Below are 16,578 nucleotides of genomic sequence, written 5' to 3'. Positions count from 1 at the left end.
TCCTGTGAGAGAAGAAGCCATCAAGATGTCTCTCATTGCTACACGGCCTGCCACCAATGTGAAAGCCTTCCCCAGAGAGTCTGCGTTTTTTAGAAGTTTCTAGAACAGGTACCTGGTATTGTGAATTAACCTGAGAAGGCGAGTTTATTTTTAAAAGCAGCTTCCTCTCAGACAGAAGCTGAGGTTTTTCAACAAAAAATCGATTTAAGTTTTCTCCTGCCCAAGCCCCTACCTTGCCTGGGACGCCTGAATCAGGGTGGCCACTGCATCAGAGTCACCTGATGCACAAGAGACCAAAGGGGAAGCTGGACTTTGAGGATGGGGGAGCTAATTAGGCACTGGAGTGTGTACACATAAAAACCCAGGTCAGAGGTTAATTGATTGGGTCCTTTTCTCTGCCCCTCTATGGGAAAAGCCATGTTTGGCCAAGATCTTTATGTACCTCCCTCGACCAGCTAATCCCCTCCAGTTGCACCCAGTCTGTCAGGAAAGGCTGGAAGTGGGGGAACATGGCCGGAAGTGGGAGGAGATCCAGGGATGGGGCTCCGTGGGGTACAGGGGAAGTCAGCTGTCCAAGGAGACCCCTCAGACCGCCTCTTGGACGGGGCAGCATTCTGTTCAGGGGTGGGCCTCAGAGCAAGGCCTGGCCACAGGGGGCCTCCGGGGCAAGGCGCGCGGTGCAGAGGAGAGGCTTGCACAGCACCAGGAGGGCCTGAAGGTAAAGTTTGCTCATCCATGCATGCTTCTGTTTAGCCAGAATTTATCGAGCATCTACCATGGGACAGCCAGGAACAAGACAGAGCCCTACCCTCCTGGAGCTGACATTCCAGCAGGGAGGTGGGCCATGCATAGGTATATGACGGCGGGTAAGGGTCGGTGAGTACTGTGACAGGCTATAAAGCGGGTCGAGGTGAGCGTATGCGAGAGAGCAGAGAGAGTTTTCTGCTTTACACGGTGGTCAGGGAGCGCCTCTCTTAGGAGGTGACGTCTGAACAGACCTGAAGGAGGTGAAGGGTAAGACAGACCACTGGCTGTTGGAACGGCATCCCAAGCAGAGGGAAGTCGGTGTGAAAGGAGGCACGAGGGTGCCTGGCCTGAGAAGAAGTGAGGAGGCCGGCGTGGCTGCAGTGGAGGGAAGCAAGGAGGAAGCGAGGAGACGACTCAGTAAGGATGGACTTCGGCTTTAGTCCGAGTGAGTCAGGAGAGTGGAGGGTCGTGATACAGCTAAGATGCTCACAGGCTCCCTTCCCCGTTCCAGTTCTCCATCCAGCTGTTAACTCTGAGGAGGAGATTTCTCTGCTCGTGGTTGGACACACGGGCTGTAAAGTGTAATCCTTGATCTGAAGAAGTGATGCTCCGCCGTCCAAACTGGTCCAGTATCTTCTGGCTCTTTTATAGGACTCTGGGCACTTGCATCTTCCACTGAGTGAGAAAAGCCCAGTCTGGAATCAGGGTCCACTTCCGTCAACCTCCGTTTGGAGCCCCGCCCACCCCCGGGCTAGCGGCGTCAGCCTCACGGGCCAGCTACATACGATCAGGCCTTCCCACCACAGGGTTTGCCACATAGCCATGTGCAGTCTCTGTCTCTCGTTGGCAGATCCAGCAGTTCTTGCTGGCATTTTGTGCCTCAGAGGGTGCAAGAGGACTGTGTCTGGCTTCAGACCCTCTCTGTATTGCTGCAGTGCCCCCATAGCCACTCATTCCATGGCCCCAGGTGACCGACTCAGGGGACCACATGGGGATATTTGCTTGTAGATTCCAGTCACCTTCCAAACCTGGGAGTTCTGAAAGGCACCGACATGTCCTACTTTAACGCACCTCCTAAATTCCCCTAGTGATTTCCACAGGGCTGTGCCCCATACAGGCATCCCTTTATTTATTTATTTATTTTTGGCTGCATTGGATCTTCGTTGCTGCGCGTGGGCTTTCTCCAGTTGTGTTGAGTGGGGGTACTCTTCGTTGCAGTGCACGGGCTTCTCATTACGGTAGCTTCTCTTGCTGTGGAGCACTGCTCTAGGTGCGCGGGCTTCAGTAGTTGGGGCAGGTGGACTCAGTAGTTGTGGCACGTGGACTCAGTAGTTGTGGCTTGCGGGATCCAGAGCGCAGGCTCAGCAGTTGTGACGCACGGGCTTAATTGCTCCGCGGCATGTGGGATCTTCCCAGACCAGGGCTCAAACCCGTGTCCCCTGCATTGGCAGGCGGATTCTCAACCACTGAGCCACCAGGGAAGTCCCTGGGCATCCCTTTAATAGGCCAGGTTTCCAATGGCCAGGCCATTGACCATCACTCATGAGTCAGTAAAAACCAAAACGGATTTTACCACTTTAATTCTTCCACCACTGTTGGGAAAACAGCATGCAATTCAGCCCACCGAGATGATTTGTTTTTACGTCCTTCCACTCTCTTCTGGAGTTCCCTACTCGTAGAATGTAAACTACTAGATGTAAAAGACCAGTAGATGCTGATGGAGGCCATCTTGCCACCATGTATCAGGAAGTGCAAAGGCCCTGAGGCAGGAGTATTTCTTGTGTCGGGGAGTTCAGTGCAGCTGAAGCGGAGTGAGCAGGAGGGGAAATAGGAGGTGAAGTCAGAGGGGGTAGACTTTCTGAACCCAAGGCAATATAGAGAAAAGCAGACGCAGAAGAGAGAATACTGTTTGTATTAAGTGAGAGCCTGGCTCCAGCCATGCCTGAAAGCCAGACTCTTGGACTTTTGGGTTACATGAATCAATAAATACCTTACTTTTTCTTTTCTTTCTTTTGCTTTTGCCTATCCTCTCCTCCCCCAGCAATCTGAATTAGCTTATTTCATGCCTGACATTTTCCTGATTAATGAAACTACAAAAAGGAGTACAATGAAAACTAAATCACCCATCCACCCTAGATGGTCCATTTTTCTGGACCTTGTTTTTTCACCTAATATATCTTAGAGAATGTTCCATTTTTCATCATCTGGCTGCCTAGTGTCAGGGTTAATGGCTTCAGGTACGTTTGTATCCAGCTGCTCTAAGAGAAGTCTCAGGAATCTGGCTCCCCTGCCACTCTAAGCTCTTTTCTGTGTGTTGGTTTCCTTCTCAAGCCAGCCTCTCCATGGCGACAAAGGTAGCTGCCAGCAGTGTAAAGCTATTTGATCCTGAAAGCTCCCAGTAAAAATGGGTGTGTTTTCCGATGGTTCCAGTTTCTGTCCCAGGGAAGACTTCTGATAGCCCCCCCCCACCCCCCCGCCAGATAACATGTCTAGCTCCAAACCAGAGTGGCTATGGGAACATAGTGCCCTGATTGGCCAGCCTGGGTCACATGTCCCTGTGACAGTGGGTGTAGGCCCTTTGATAGACAACCAGCCCCTCCAGATATCAGTGGAAGAAGGGAGGGACCGGTTTTCAAGAGGGATGCAGAGAGGACAAAATAGATACCGAATGACTCCTAGAGAGGCTCAGGACAAATCTTTGGTCCTCCAGTCAGAGTAAAGCCTTGGAGAGACCCTAGAGGGCAGGCCACAGGATGGGCCTCGGGGAGACACAGCTTAGGGGAGTGGGTAAGGGAGACAACCTGCTTGAGTTTGAATCCCAGCTCCACTCTCGGACTGTGTGACCTTGGGCAGGTCCCTTCCCCTTCATTTCTTTATCTGTAAAATGGGGCTTATCATCAACTTCACAGAGCCTCCCAAGGTGGGAGACTCTACAGTAATGGGTAAGGCTGTTGGGTCTTTAAAATCCTTTATGATAAGCACCATAACTAAGAAATATTTTAAACGGGGGGTGTCTTTGGGGAGAGGGATGAGAAGGTGAGGGGAGGAGAAGAATTTCTTTTTCACTTTGTTCCTTTTTTGTACCTTTTGCGTTTTTGGCCTTGCCCGTGAATTCTTTTTACTTCTGTAAAATACCAGTAGGGCTGTTTTCTGAGAGGCGGGAAGCCAGGCCATTTTTTTTCCTCCCCAATATTTGTGTTCTATAACCTAAAGCGCATTGACTAAGGTTGCCAAGAGAACTTGTTTTTCTAGAGGTTTTGGAATAAAGATTCCTTTGAGATATGAACATGTATTTGACATTGTGTTAAATGTGCCATGGGTAGGTGAATTGGTAGCTTTGTGCTGCCTTTTTTAAAAATTGTGGTAAAATACACATAGCATAAAATGTAGCAGTTGAACCGTTTGTTTTAAGTGTACAGTCCGGTGGCATTAAGTACATTCCTGTGCTTGTGCAGTCATCACCCCCATCCAGCCATAGAATCTTTTCATCTTGTAAAACTGAAACTCAAACCAATAACAATAACTCTCCATTGCATCCTCCCTCCAGCGTTCAACAACCACCATGTAAGTGGAATCACTTTTTATGACTGGCTTGTATCACCTAGAATAATGTCCTCAAGGTTCATCTCTGTCATAGCATGTGTCAGAATTTTCTTCCTTTTAAAAAAGAAGAAGAATGTTCTTCCCGAATAATATCCCATTGTATGTGTGTACCACATTTTGTTTATCCGTTCATCCACTGATGGACACTTGGGTTGCTTCCACCTTTTGGCTGTTGCAAATAGTGCTGCTATCAACATGGGCGTATAAATATCTCTTTCGCTCCCTGCTTTCAATTCTCTCATGTATGTACCCAGAAGTGGAATTGCTGGATCATATAGTAATTCTATTTTTAATTTTTTGAAGAACTGCCATACTGTTTTCCATCATGCTCCCTTGATTTTTTTGTTTTGTTTTGTTTTTTTGTTTTCATTTTTGTTTTGTTTTTGGCTGCGTCGGTCTTAGTTGCAGCACAGGGGATCTTCACTGTGGCATGCGGGATCCTCCGCTGCAGCACTCAGGCTCAGTAGTTGCGGAATGCGGGCTCTCTAGTTGTGGCTCACGTGCTGAGTAGTTGTGGCAGGTGGGCTTAGTTGCCCCGTGGCGTGTGGGATCTTAGTTCTCCGGCCAGGGATCAAACCCACATCTCCTGCTTTGGAAGACGGATTCCTAACCACTGAACCACCAGGGAAGTCCCATGCTCCCTTGATTTTGAAATCCCAGCCCTTTCTGCAAAATTGTAGAAGCAGGGGACCACATGGCAGAAACTTCTCCAGCCCATCTGCCGCCAGTATGCTCCATTTTCACTGTGATAATGATGAGTGAACCTGGAACAGATTTTGCCGGCATAATCTGGCATGACAGATGATGGCTGTGCTTATTGTAAATTTGAGGTCTTCTCCTAATACCCTCTGTTTATGGGAAGGAATGTGAGCATTTGTTAAATAGTGTTAAAAATTCAACACTGAAACAAAAATATACCACTCTTCTTCCAGGCCTTAAGGTCTGTTAAATTTGAGCATTTCCGGTAATTGCAGGGTGAACAGTCTTAACATTCTCACAGCTGGAGTAGCCAAGAAAATTCTAAAACAGACCAGGAAAGAGGTTGAGCCTTGCGGGTTATTAAAGATATTATAAAAATATGTTATGAATCCACAGTAACAGATAGTGCAGTAGAACAGACCAGCAAATCCAGGAATAGACACATAGATTTGGGAAATTTTGTTTGGTGGTTTTGCAAATCAGTGGGAAAAGAGAGATGACTGAACAGCTGGTGTTGTGGCAGCAGTGGGAAGAGAGGCTAGTTATTCTTATAAAATATAAATTCCAGATGTGTCAAAGAATGAAACACAAAAAACTAAAATGATAAAAGTTGTAGAAGAAAACACAGGCGAATTTGTCCATCGTTCTGGCGTGAGAAAGATCTTTCTAAGCAGGATAAAAACCCTAAGGGCCAAACCAAGGAAGAAATTAATTCATTTGTCAACATAAAAACTAAAAATCACCCTGTGACAGATGTTACTGTTAAAAAAAAGACAGATGATACACTTGCAAAATGTTTCTAATATATATTATAGTAAAGAGCTAATTTTTTAACTCTAGTAAGAGCTGGTTCAAGTTAATGAGCAAAAGATGAACACCCTAATAGAAAAATGGGCAAAGCGTATCAACAGGCAATTCACTGGGAAGATATTACAAACAACTGATAAATTATGTGAAAAGTAAGCTTACTGCACTCAAGCTGCAATCAGTGCAAATCGAAACAAGAGAGCATTGTTCACCTGATGGGCAAACCTTCTTACACATTGTACGTACTCCCTCCTGGCAACCATATTAGGGAAAGGCAGCTTCATAGAGCGTATGTGTTTAAACTGATGCCAACTTTCTGGAGTTTTTATCGATATTTGGTCATTACAACTAATATTTTCACAGAACACCAGTGAACCTCTGTTACTTTAACAAAATAATTAATTTGGTGGTGCTACTTGAGTGGTGGCATGCTACATACTTTTAAAAATTTACCTTTTTATATTTCCTCACATTAAAAAATACAACACCACAGACATTTAAAAGCACGCAAACAGAGACATGATTCAATCCAAACATCAGCCAGTGTGGTCGGATGAACTCATTCCTCCACAGATAATGCAGTGACTTTTTCTACCCATTGTGCTTAGAGATTTGTACTTTTTGCGACAGAATGAGTGACTGAGATCAGAGAGCTGTGCTGGTCTGTGCTAACACCACCTGGTACGTCCAGGCCTGTAAAAGTGGCCCCGGAAGTCCTGGGTCTACACAGTGCATCTGTCCTTCTCAGTTAAGCGTCAGGTGGGACTGTCACAGGTCCTTTGGGTCCTGGCTCTTGTCGAGCCCTGATGGCCATGGAACAGCAAGAGGATGCATGGCAGGTCTCAGCATGACTGCATGGTCCTGGGATCATCTTAGTGCCCGGTGTAAGATTTGGCGTTTCTCCTGTGACTTCTGCAGTTTTGACGAGGAAAGGAAGGACTTATTAGATAGACTTAGTGGGTCCACTATGAGGCCACATTTCCTGTGACTTCACTTTCAAGCTTCTGGCTCCATTTAATTGAAGTGTATCCTGGGTTTGCAAAGCGAGCTATAGAAAAATTATTATCATATGAGAAGATAGGGAAATTTCTGGGGAAAAAAATGTACTGAGTAGGGATTACCACATAATCTCAAAAAATGTATGTAACACATAAAAATGTAAACATGTATATTTTAATTCATTTAGAAATATAGTGTGTGCTTTTAGCCACTGAAAAGGAAGTGAAAAAAAAGAAAGATGAACTGCAAACTGGGAATAATATTAACAGCACGTATAACACACATGGGCTAATTTCTTTAATTTACCAAAACCTGATTCAGAATAATAATATGAAAAAGACAACATGGCAGAAAAGCATACAAAGGCCAGGACAGAAGTTTGGAGAAAAGAAATCACGATGACTATTAAGTGTGTGAAAAGAACAACGCTCGACCCCATTCCTATTTTGAGAATTAAAATCAAAAGCAATGAATTATAGTTTTTCACCAATCAGAAATTTGAAAATTGGATAACAACCTACTGATGGTGAGGTTGTGGAGAAATGGGCAATCTCCTCCACTGTTTGTAGAGAGGTGAATTTGTCCAATCCGGAAATGATCTCAATGCCTGTGGTTTCAGGACTGGTTAAATCAATTATCAGCCATTCTTATGTGCCGAGGCAAAAGGATTTCTGAGCTATCTTATTAATTTAAGGAAACATTCAGAAGAATGCATATTAAGATCATTTTTGTTTAAACACAAAAGATTTGTATATAAATGCTGGTTTATGAATAATTTATTTTTCTGACAGTAACAAGTAAATAAAGAGTAATAAGAAAGCTGTCCTTTTGGGGAGAGAGACTAGGGGAGGAGTAGCAATAAGGTGAGTCTCACTTTTCATATTTTGTCTTTTAAGTACTCTGAATATTCCAACAATGAACAATTCATTCATTCATTCATTCAAAATAACCAGAGGGGGACTTCCCTGGTGGCGCAGTGGATAAGAATCCACCTGCCAATACAGGGGACACGGGTTCGATCCCTGGTCCGGGAAGATCCCACATGCCACAGAGCAACTAAGCCCGTGCGCCACAACTACTGAGCCTGCGTGCCACAACTACTGAAGCCCACACACTTAGAGCCCGTGCTCCGCAACAAGGGAAGCCACCGCAATGAGAAGCCCACGCACCGCAACGAAGAGTAGCCCCCGCTTGCCGCAGGCAGCAACCAAGACCCAACACTGCCAAAAATAAAACAAACAAGAAAACAAAATAACCAGAGATAGTACAACCACTCTGGGGAACTATTTGGAAACTTCTTAAGGTTAGCCATACCCTTGCCACATGACTCAAGCAATCTACTCCTAAGTATTTTTGCCCAAGAGAAATGAAAACCTATATCTACCAAAAACGTGTACATGAACATTCACAGCAGCATCTTGCTGATTATAGCCCAAATCTGGAAACAACCCAAATGTCATACCAATTTTAGTTATCCATGAGTTGATGGACATTTGGGCTGTCTCCACTGTTTGGCTGTTGTGAATAATGCTGCTGTGAACATTCACGTAACAAATTTTGGGGTGGCCATATGTTTTCTTTTCTCTTGGGTTACCTAGGAAGTGGTTCATCCACTCAATGGAATATTACTCAATAACAAAAAGGAATGAAATACTGATACCCACAACAATATGGACAAATTTCAAGGGTTTTTAAAAAAAAAAATTGAAGTATAGTTGATTTACAATGTTTCAGCTGTACAGCAAAGTGATTCAGTTATACATATATATATATAATTTTTTTTCAGATTCTTTTCCATTAGAGGTTATTAAAAGCTAGTTCCCTGTGCTGTACAGTAGGTCCTTGTTTATCTATCAAAGGTTTTATTTTAAGGGGAAGAACCCAGATACAAAATAAATACACATACCAGTCTTAGTTCAGGCTGCTTGAACAGAGTGCCATAGACCGGAGACTTATAAACAACAGAAGTTTATTTCTCACAGTTCTGCAGGCTGGAAATTCGAGATCAGGATGCCAGCATGGTTCTGGGGAGGGCCTCCTTCCAGGTTGCAGATGGCAGACTTCTCTTTGAATCCTGACATGGCTAGGGATCTCTCTGGGGTCTCTTTTATAACGGCACTAATCCCATTCAGGAGGGCTCCACCCACATGATCTAATCACCCCCAAGGCCCCCCACCTCCTAACACATCACCTCAAGGATTGGGATTTCAGCATATGAATTTTAGGGGGACACAAACATTCAATCCCTAGCATTACTGTATGAGTCCATTTATAAGAAGTTTTAGAACAGGAAAAACTAATCTGTGGTGGAAAAAAATCAGAACCGTGCTTGCTTCAGTTGGGGGAAGGTCTTTGTGAGGGGGTTTGGTGGAATGTTCTGTGACCGGGGTGGTGGTTGCACAGGTATACGTGTCTGTCCAAACTCACCAAATTATACACTTAGAATGTGTGCATTTCACTGTGCGTAAATGACACCTCAATAAAAACAATTTTTAAAAAATAAAGGGGGTAGGGCTTCCCTGGTGGCGCAGTGGTTAAGAATCCGCCTGCCAGTGGAGGGGACACGGGTTCGAGCCCTGGTCTGGGAAGATCCCACGTGCCGCGGAGCAATTAAGCCCGTGAGCCACAACTACTGAAGCCCGCGCGCCTAGAGCCCGAGCTCCACAACAAGAGAAGCCACCGCAGTGAGAAGCCCGCACACCGCAACGAAGAGTAGCCCCGGCTCACCGCAACTAAAGAAAGCCCCTGTGCAGCAACAAAGACCCAACGCAGTCAAAAACAAATAATAAATAAATAAAATAAATAAATTTATTTTAAAAAAAAAAGTAAAGGGAGGACTTCCCTGGTGGTCCAGTGGGTAAGACTACACACTCCCAGTGAAGGGGGCCCGGGTTTGATCCCTGGTTGGGGAACTAGACCCCGCATGCCACAATTAAGAGCGTGCATGCCACAACTAAAAGATTCCGCATGCTGCAAGGAAGATCCTGGGTGCCGCAACTAAGACCTGGCGCAGCCAAAATAAAAATAAATAAATAAATATTTTAAAATAAAAAATAAAAAGTAAAGGGTGTGATTTTATTTTCATCCTTATAGTTCTGTGCACTGAATGATTAACAGCCAAAACCATAACTATGTTGTACACTAAAAGCCACATCACCGTGACGGGGCTGGTTTAACGCATTTTGTGTGTGGTTATAAATCTTGTGGTAAGCCAGCTCCAGCTCACTTTGTGAGCCTGTTTACGCTACCCATCGATGCGATGTGGATGAAGACTGTTATAGCCCAGCATGGGCCTCTGTTTGAAATTCAGGTCTGACACGTCCGTTCTCATAAAACTATGCATGTGAGTCCCATCTCAAGTGTGCGGAAGTCACATTCAGTTCAAGGTCAGGGGGCTCAGACAGAGGGGTGGAGGCTGCTTGGTCCAGTGTGAGGATGCAACAAATCTCCACCCCGGAGGAGAAGTTGTTGGATTGGATTTTCCTGTTGGATCCTGTGACCTTGACATTTCTGAGGGGAAAGTGCTCAGTTATTAAAGGATGTTAATGATTCAAATGAACCAAATTCCCCATACTTGACTTACAAGCATTTGGTTTAACCGAACCACGTCCTGACATTATAAAGGCAAACTATTTAAAATCTGCTACCCTCTGAGAATGGTCAGAACACTCAAGAAAATGAAAATTAAGGTGGGCGAGCGAGTCCTAGTAGATAGTGAAATGGATTATGAAGCTGAGATATCACTTAGTTTGTTTATGCTGAAGAAATAGACCAACCACTATATTCAATATCTTGTAATAAACTATAATGGAAAAGAATCAAAAAAAAAAGAAAATGTGTGTGTGTGTGTGTATATATATTTATCTGAATCACTTTGCTGTATACCTGAAACTAACACAATATTTTAAATCAACATACTTTAATTTAAAAAAAAGAAAAGAAATAAACCAACAAAACAGTGAGACAATAATGAGTACAGAAATAGAAATTCATACATCTGAGAAGTTAGACTCTGACTATGGTGCTACTTATTTTAAGTTAGCAGGGGAGAAAGGGGATTTTCTAGGCATAGCTAGTGCTTAGAAAACTGGGCAGCCACTTGGAAAAAAGGACTAAAGTTGGGTTCTCTGCTTCCTTCTGCCAAAATACCTTCCAGAAGGATCACAGATGTACATGTAAAAAAGAAATCAACAAATATTTAGATAAAAACAGGAGTAACTTTACTTACCATTTTGGAAGCAGGAGGCATTTCCAAGAAGGACTCAAAGCCCAGAGGTCATGAAGGAAAAGATGAAATCAACCTGATTATATTAAACACTTAAATCCTTAGAAAAAAAAATCCACAAAGTCAAAAGACAGCAAACTGGAGAACACATTTACTGTAAGCATGATGGACTCAAGATGAATTTTCTCAATTTACAAAGAGCTTGTACATATCAAAGAAAAGACAAACATAGAACAATCTGGCAAGGATCTCAATAGGAAATTCACAGAAAAAAAAAAATAAACAAAAGGCCAGGCTTCCCTGGTGGCGCAGTGGTTGAGAATCTGCCTGCCAATGCAGGGGACACGGGTTCGAGCCCTGGTCTGGGAAGATCCCACATGCCGCGGAGCAACTAGGCCCGTGAGCCACAATTGCTGAGCCTGAGCGTCTGGAGCCCGTGCTCCGCAACAAGAGAGGCCGCGACAGTGAGAGGCCCGCGCACCGCGATGAAGAGTGGCCCCCGCTTGCTGCAACTAGAGAAAGCCCTCGCACAGAAACGAAGACCCAACACAGCCATAAATAAATAAATTAAAAAAATAAAAAATAAAAAAAAGGCAAACTTGTGAGTGCCCTGTTTGTATTAGGGCTTAAGTTTTAAAAGAAAAAAAAAAGCCAACAAAGGGTTTACTTTCCTACCAAGTGTTTATGTAACATAACACAATGTGCCAAGCACTCATAAGCATTTTCCTAATATCTACTTATTTAAGATAAAAAAAAAAAAAAATGGGGAGGGCAGTGCTATTATGGTCCTCCCCATTTTTATAGATGGGGAAACTCATCACCTGAAGAGGTCAATAACCAGTCCAAGGTCACTCTGCTGGCAAATGGTAGAGCCCAGATGTGGACCCTGGGGTTCCAAGACAGGCTCTTAACCAGGATGCCACACTGCTTTCCCTCCTCTCTCATGAATGATTAAAATAAGTGCAAAGCCAAACAGCCATGTGATCTCATCATTCACATATCAACGTAACAATAATGCAAAAGTTTAGGGATGCCCAGGCTGGCGAGGGCTCGGGGAAGCAGGCACCTGGCTATTTTTTTTTTTTTTTTTTTGATATATTCAAAGTGCTGAAAGGGAAAACCCTGCAACTTAGGGTATTCTACCCAGGTGTTCTTAATAGGCATGGACATTTGTACTTCCTTCTGAGGGCGATGTGGTTCTAGCCATCAAGATTTAAAATATACTCATCAAACTGTGCTGAGGTATGCCAGGGATGCTGGTTATAGCATTTTTGTAAAAGGGAGGAGGAAACTGGAAACAATATTGTTAAATTATTTATGGGACACCATAGAAAGGACCACTGTGCAGTTGTCAGAATGAAATGGATCTCTGAGTGCTGATTGCCAGGCCATATTTTTAAAACCTTTTGTTGAAAAGTACATGTGTCCTAAGTGTTCAGCTGGATGCGTTTTCACAAATGGAACACACCTGTGCAACCAGCCCCCAGAAAACGCCTAAGGCTCCCCCCACCAAAGTCTATTGAGAGCCCTGCCCATCCTCCACCCTTCCCCCACCGCCCAACCTCACTCGCAGAGGTAAGTTCTGTCCAAGCCACACTTTTCAGTGAACAAACTGTGCTGCAAAAAAGATGCATTGTGATCCGTTTTGTTGAATATTTTAAGAAGGAATAATACCGCATTGATATTGTTAATACATGCATACAGATATATTTGTTTCAGGAAGGTACAGGTATTTTTTTCATAGTGATTGCCCTTAGAGCGAGGGACGGGGTAGAGGGCAGGTGGAAGGGGTGCAAGGTGGGGACCACCTTCAGGGTTTATTTTGGTTTCCTGTGCTTTGTCAATTTCTAACCATACAATCATATTGAGTGTCTTTTTGTTTTCTTTCTTTCTTTTTTGGCCGCTCCGTGGCATGCGGGATCTTAGTTCCCTGACCAGGGATCAAACCTGTGCCCCCTGCAGTGGAAACGCAGGAGTCTTTAACCACTGGATCACCAGGGAAGTCGCGTATTAGGTGTTTTTTTTCAGTAGTCAATATTCAGCCATAAAATGGCATGAAGTGCTGATACGTGCTACATGTGGCTGAACCTCGAAAACATTAAGCTGAGTGAAAGAAGCCAGGCACAAAAGGCCACATATTGTATGATTCTCTATATATGAAATGTCCAGAATTGGGAAATCTGTAGAGACAGAAGGTGGATTAGTGGTTGTCAGGGGCTGAGGGAGGGCGAATGGGGTTCGACTGCTTAATGAGTACAGGTTTCTTTTTGGGGTGATGAAAAGGTCTTGGGTCTAGATAGAGGTGGTGTGGTTCCACTACATTGTGATCTAGTAAATGCCACTGAATTGTGCACTTTAAAATGGCTAATTTTATGTCATGTGAATTTCAACACAATGTTTTTAAGTAGTAAAAAAAATCTGGCATCTGGATCATGGACCTTTTTTGAGGGGGGTACGGTAGAGGTTCTTCTTTATACTTTACCTTGAATTAAAAAAGCCACATGGACTTCCTGGTGGTGCAGTGGTTAAGAATCCGCCTGTCAATGCAGGGGACACGGGTTCAATCCCTGGTCCGGGAAGATCCCACATGCCGCGGAGCAACTAAGCCCGTGTGCCACAACTACTGAAGCCTGCGCACCTGGAGCCCATGCTTCACAACAAGAGAAGCCACCGCAATGAGAAGCCCGCGCACCGCAACAAAGAGCAGCCCCCGCTCACTGCAACTAGAGGAAGCCCACGCGCAGCAACAAAGATCAACGCAGCCAAAAATAAATAAATTAAAAAAAAAAAAAAAAAGCCACAAAGCCAAACGCCCGTGTTACCTCTGGCTGCTGGGGAAAGTAGCTCTGCTGCAGATCTCGGAAGAAAGCTTTTGCTGTCCTCTTTAGATGTGTATTTGAGTTTTTTTAATCAACATGTTTTTGGTTGGAAAGTTCTTAGCTTTCCAAGGGTCAGTTTTTAAAATTCCAGCCTGGGCTCTTACATTCTTGCAAAACTGGAAAAGCAAGAGGGCTTGCAGAGAGTACAAGTCTGGTCATGCTCAAGTAAAGCAAAGCCGTGGGGCCCCCCGCCTCAGTGGGAACGTTCTGGAACAAGCGTGAATGTGTAGCTAATGTCAACGATTACAGCCCACTTTCATGCTCCAGGCGTGTTCTGGGTGTTTCCCCTATGACTTTCACACTTCGATAAGAAATGCGAGCATTTACAGAATGTTCAAGGGCAAAACGCTGAAGTGAAAACTCCCTCCCACTGCTTTTCCGTGATCCTGTACACACTTAACTGAAGCCTTTCCTATGAGGGCAGGCTGAGCTGTTTTTAAAGCTGTCAACATGTAGGAACAGGGAGGGAAACATCCGAAATAAACAATCAGAAAACAGAGAGATAGGTCAGTCATGCAAGGGGATTGGCTCGGATAAACATGAAACTGTATGACGCGCCTGCAGTAATTAAAACAGTCCAGTACAGACCGAAGAAAGGGAGAAGCAAAGCAACCTAAATCTACGAGGAGTGTTTACAAATATAGGTGGGGTTTCAAATCGGCACGGGAAAGGTGAATTATTCAAAAAGTGGTCTTGGGACAACAAGCTAACTGGGGAAAAACAGCCCACTCCTTACATCAAAATTAATTCCAGACGGATCCAAATGTATAAAATGAAACTGTAAGAGTGGCAGAGGGAAAGATGGGTGGATCGTTGATCATCTTGGAGGGGAGGAAGCTTGTCTCTTTTTTATTTTTTTATTTTTAATTCTTTTAAATTGAAGTATAGTTGATTTACAAAGTTGTGTTAATTTCTGCTGTACAGCAAAGTGATTGAGTTTTATATATATATGTATACACACATATATATAAATATATACATTCTTTTCTAAATATTCTTTTCCATTATGGATAATCATAGGATACTGAATATAGTTCTCTGTGCTATACAGTAGGACCTTGTTGTTTATCCATTCCATGTATAATAGTTTGCATCTGCTAACCCCAAACTCCCACTCCATCCCTCCCCCAGCCTCCTCCCCCTTGGCAACCACAAATCTATTCTCTAGGTCCCTGATTTTGTTTCTGTTTCATAGATAGGCTCCTTTGTGTCATATTTTAGATTCCACATATAAGTGATATCATATGGTATTCGTCTTTCTCTTTCTGACTTACTTCATTTAGTATGCTAATCTCTAGTTGCATCCATGTGGCTGCAAATGGCATTATTTTGTTCTCTTTTATGCCTGAGTAGTATTTCATTATGTATATGTACCACATCTTTATCCATTCATCTGTCAATGGACACGTAGGTTGTTTCCATGTCTTGGCTATTGTGAATAGTGCTGCTATGAACATAGGGGTGCATGTATCTTTTTGAATTATAGTTCTGTCTGGATATATACCCAGGAGTGGGATCGCTGGATCATATGGTAATTCTATTTTTAGTTTTCTGAGGAACCTCCATACTGTTCTCCATAGTGGCTTCACCAGTTTACATTCCCACCAACCGTGTAGGAGGGTTCCCTTTTCTCCACATCCTCTGGAGGGGAGGAAGCTTTTCAAAGCTGAGTGGACTCGCAGAGTTCAAAGATCTTAACGCAAATGTAGGCCCAGCCGGGACCCAGCGAGGGGTTCCAGTCTCATGTAACCATCAAAGAAAACTGGCTTCTTAGCCGCTGTGATTAACAGAAAAGTTAAAATTTTTATACAAGAAAAAAATAACAAAGTCAAAAGGTAGTGACAAACTGGGGAAAAAATAGAGGTTTCGTGCCTCCCTTTACGAAAAACTCACGTAAATGGTCAAGAGAAAGAGGAACAGCTGAGAAAAATGAGCAAGAGACACGGATTGGAAGTTTACCGAAAAACAAGCGTCCACAGCTAGTAAACACATAAAAAGATGCTCAGCGTCACACTTAATTAAAGAAAAGCAGAGCAGAAACCGTCACAAGATAAGGCTGGACTTAGAGATCAGGGGAATAGAGCCGAGAGCCTAGAAAACAACCAGGAGATACCATTGTCCACGTATGTGATTGGCAAAAGTTCTGAAAGTTGTGTAATAGCCAGTGTTGACCAGGATGTGATGAAACAGTGTCACTCATTATTATTGGGAGTATGAACTGGTCCAAAGGCCATTTGGCAATAGCTGTCAAATTTTCAAAATGACTTTTGTTTGGGGTCCCAGGGAACCTGCTGCTAGCAGTTTTCTCCCGCCACATAGTCTCAAATATATGCCATAGCTCTCAAGGGGAGGGTTTGTAAGAGTGGAAAATGAAAGTGATCCAAGGGTCCATCAGTATGGAACTGATTAAATAAACTGGGGTACAACCCTGGGAGGATGGGACACTTTATAGACATTAAAAAGAAATGCTTAGGACTTCCCTGGCGGCACAGTGGTTAAGAATCCACCTGCCAATGCAGGGGACACGGGTTCGATCCCTGGTCTGGGAAGATCCCACGTGCCACGGAGCAACTAAGCCCATGAGCCACAACTACTGAGCTTGCACTCTAGAGCCTGCGA

The 16,578-nt window shown here is 43.9% G+C and overlaps 1 long non-coding RNA gene across 1 annotated transcript; it reads right to left on the bottom strand.

Moving 5' to 3' along the window:
* Positions 1 to 5,645: 5,645 nt before the first annotated feature.
* LOC309648946 lies at positions 5,646 to 15,990 on the bottom strand. The gene is made up of 2 exons (XR_014256876.1): positions 13,903 to 15,990; positions 5,646 to 6,768 (listed from the first exon to the last, which is right to left on the bottom strand). It is a non-coding gene; the product is annotated as an uncharacterized lncRNA (long non-coding RNA).
* Between the last annotated feature and the right edge of the window lie 588 nt (positions 15,991 to 16,578).

Source organism: Balaenoptera physalus, assembly GCF_965194825.1.
Source record: "Balaenoptera physalus genome assembly, chromosome: 19".
Lineage (NCBI taxonomy): Eukaryota > Metazoa > Chordata > Mammalia > Artiodactyla > Balaenopteridae > Balaenoptera > Balaenoptera physalus.
The sequence above is the reverse complement of the archived record's forward strand: the minus strand, read 5'-3'. Positions and strand labels throughout refer to the sequence as shown.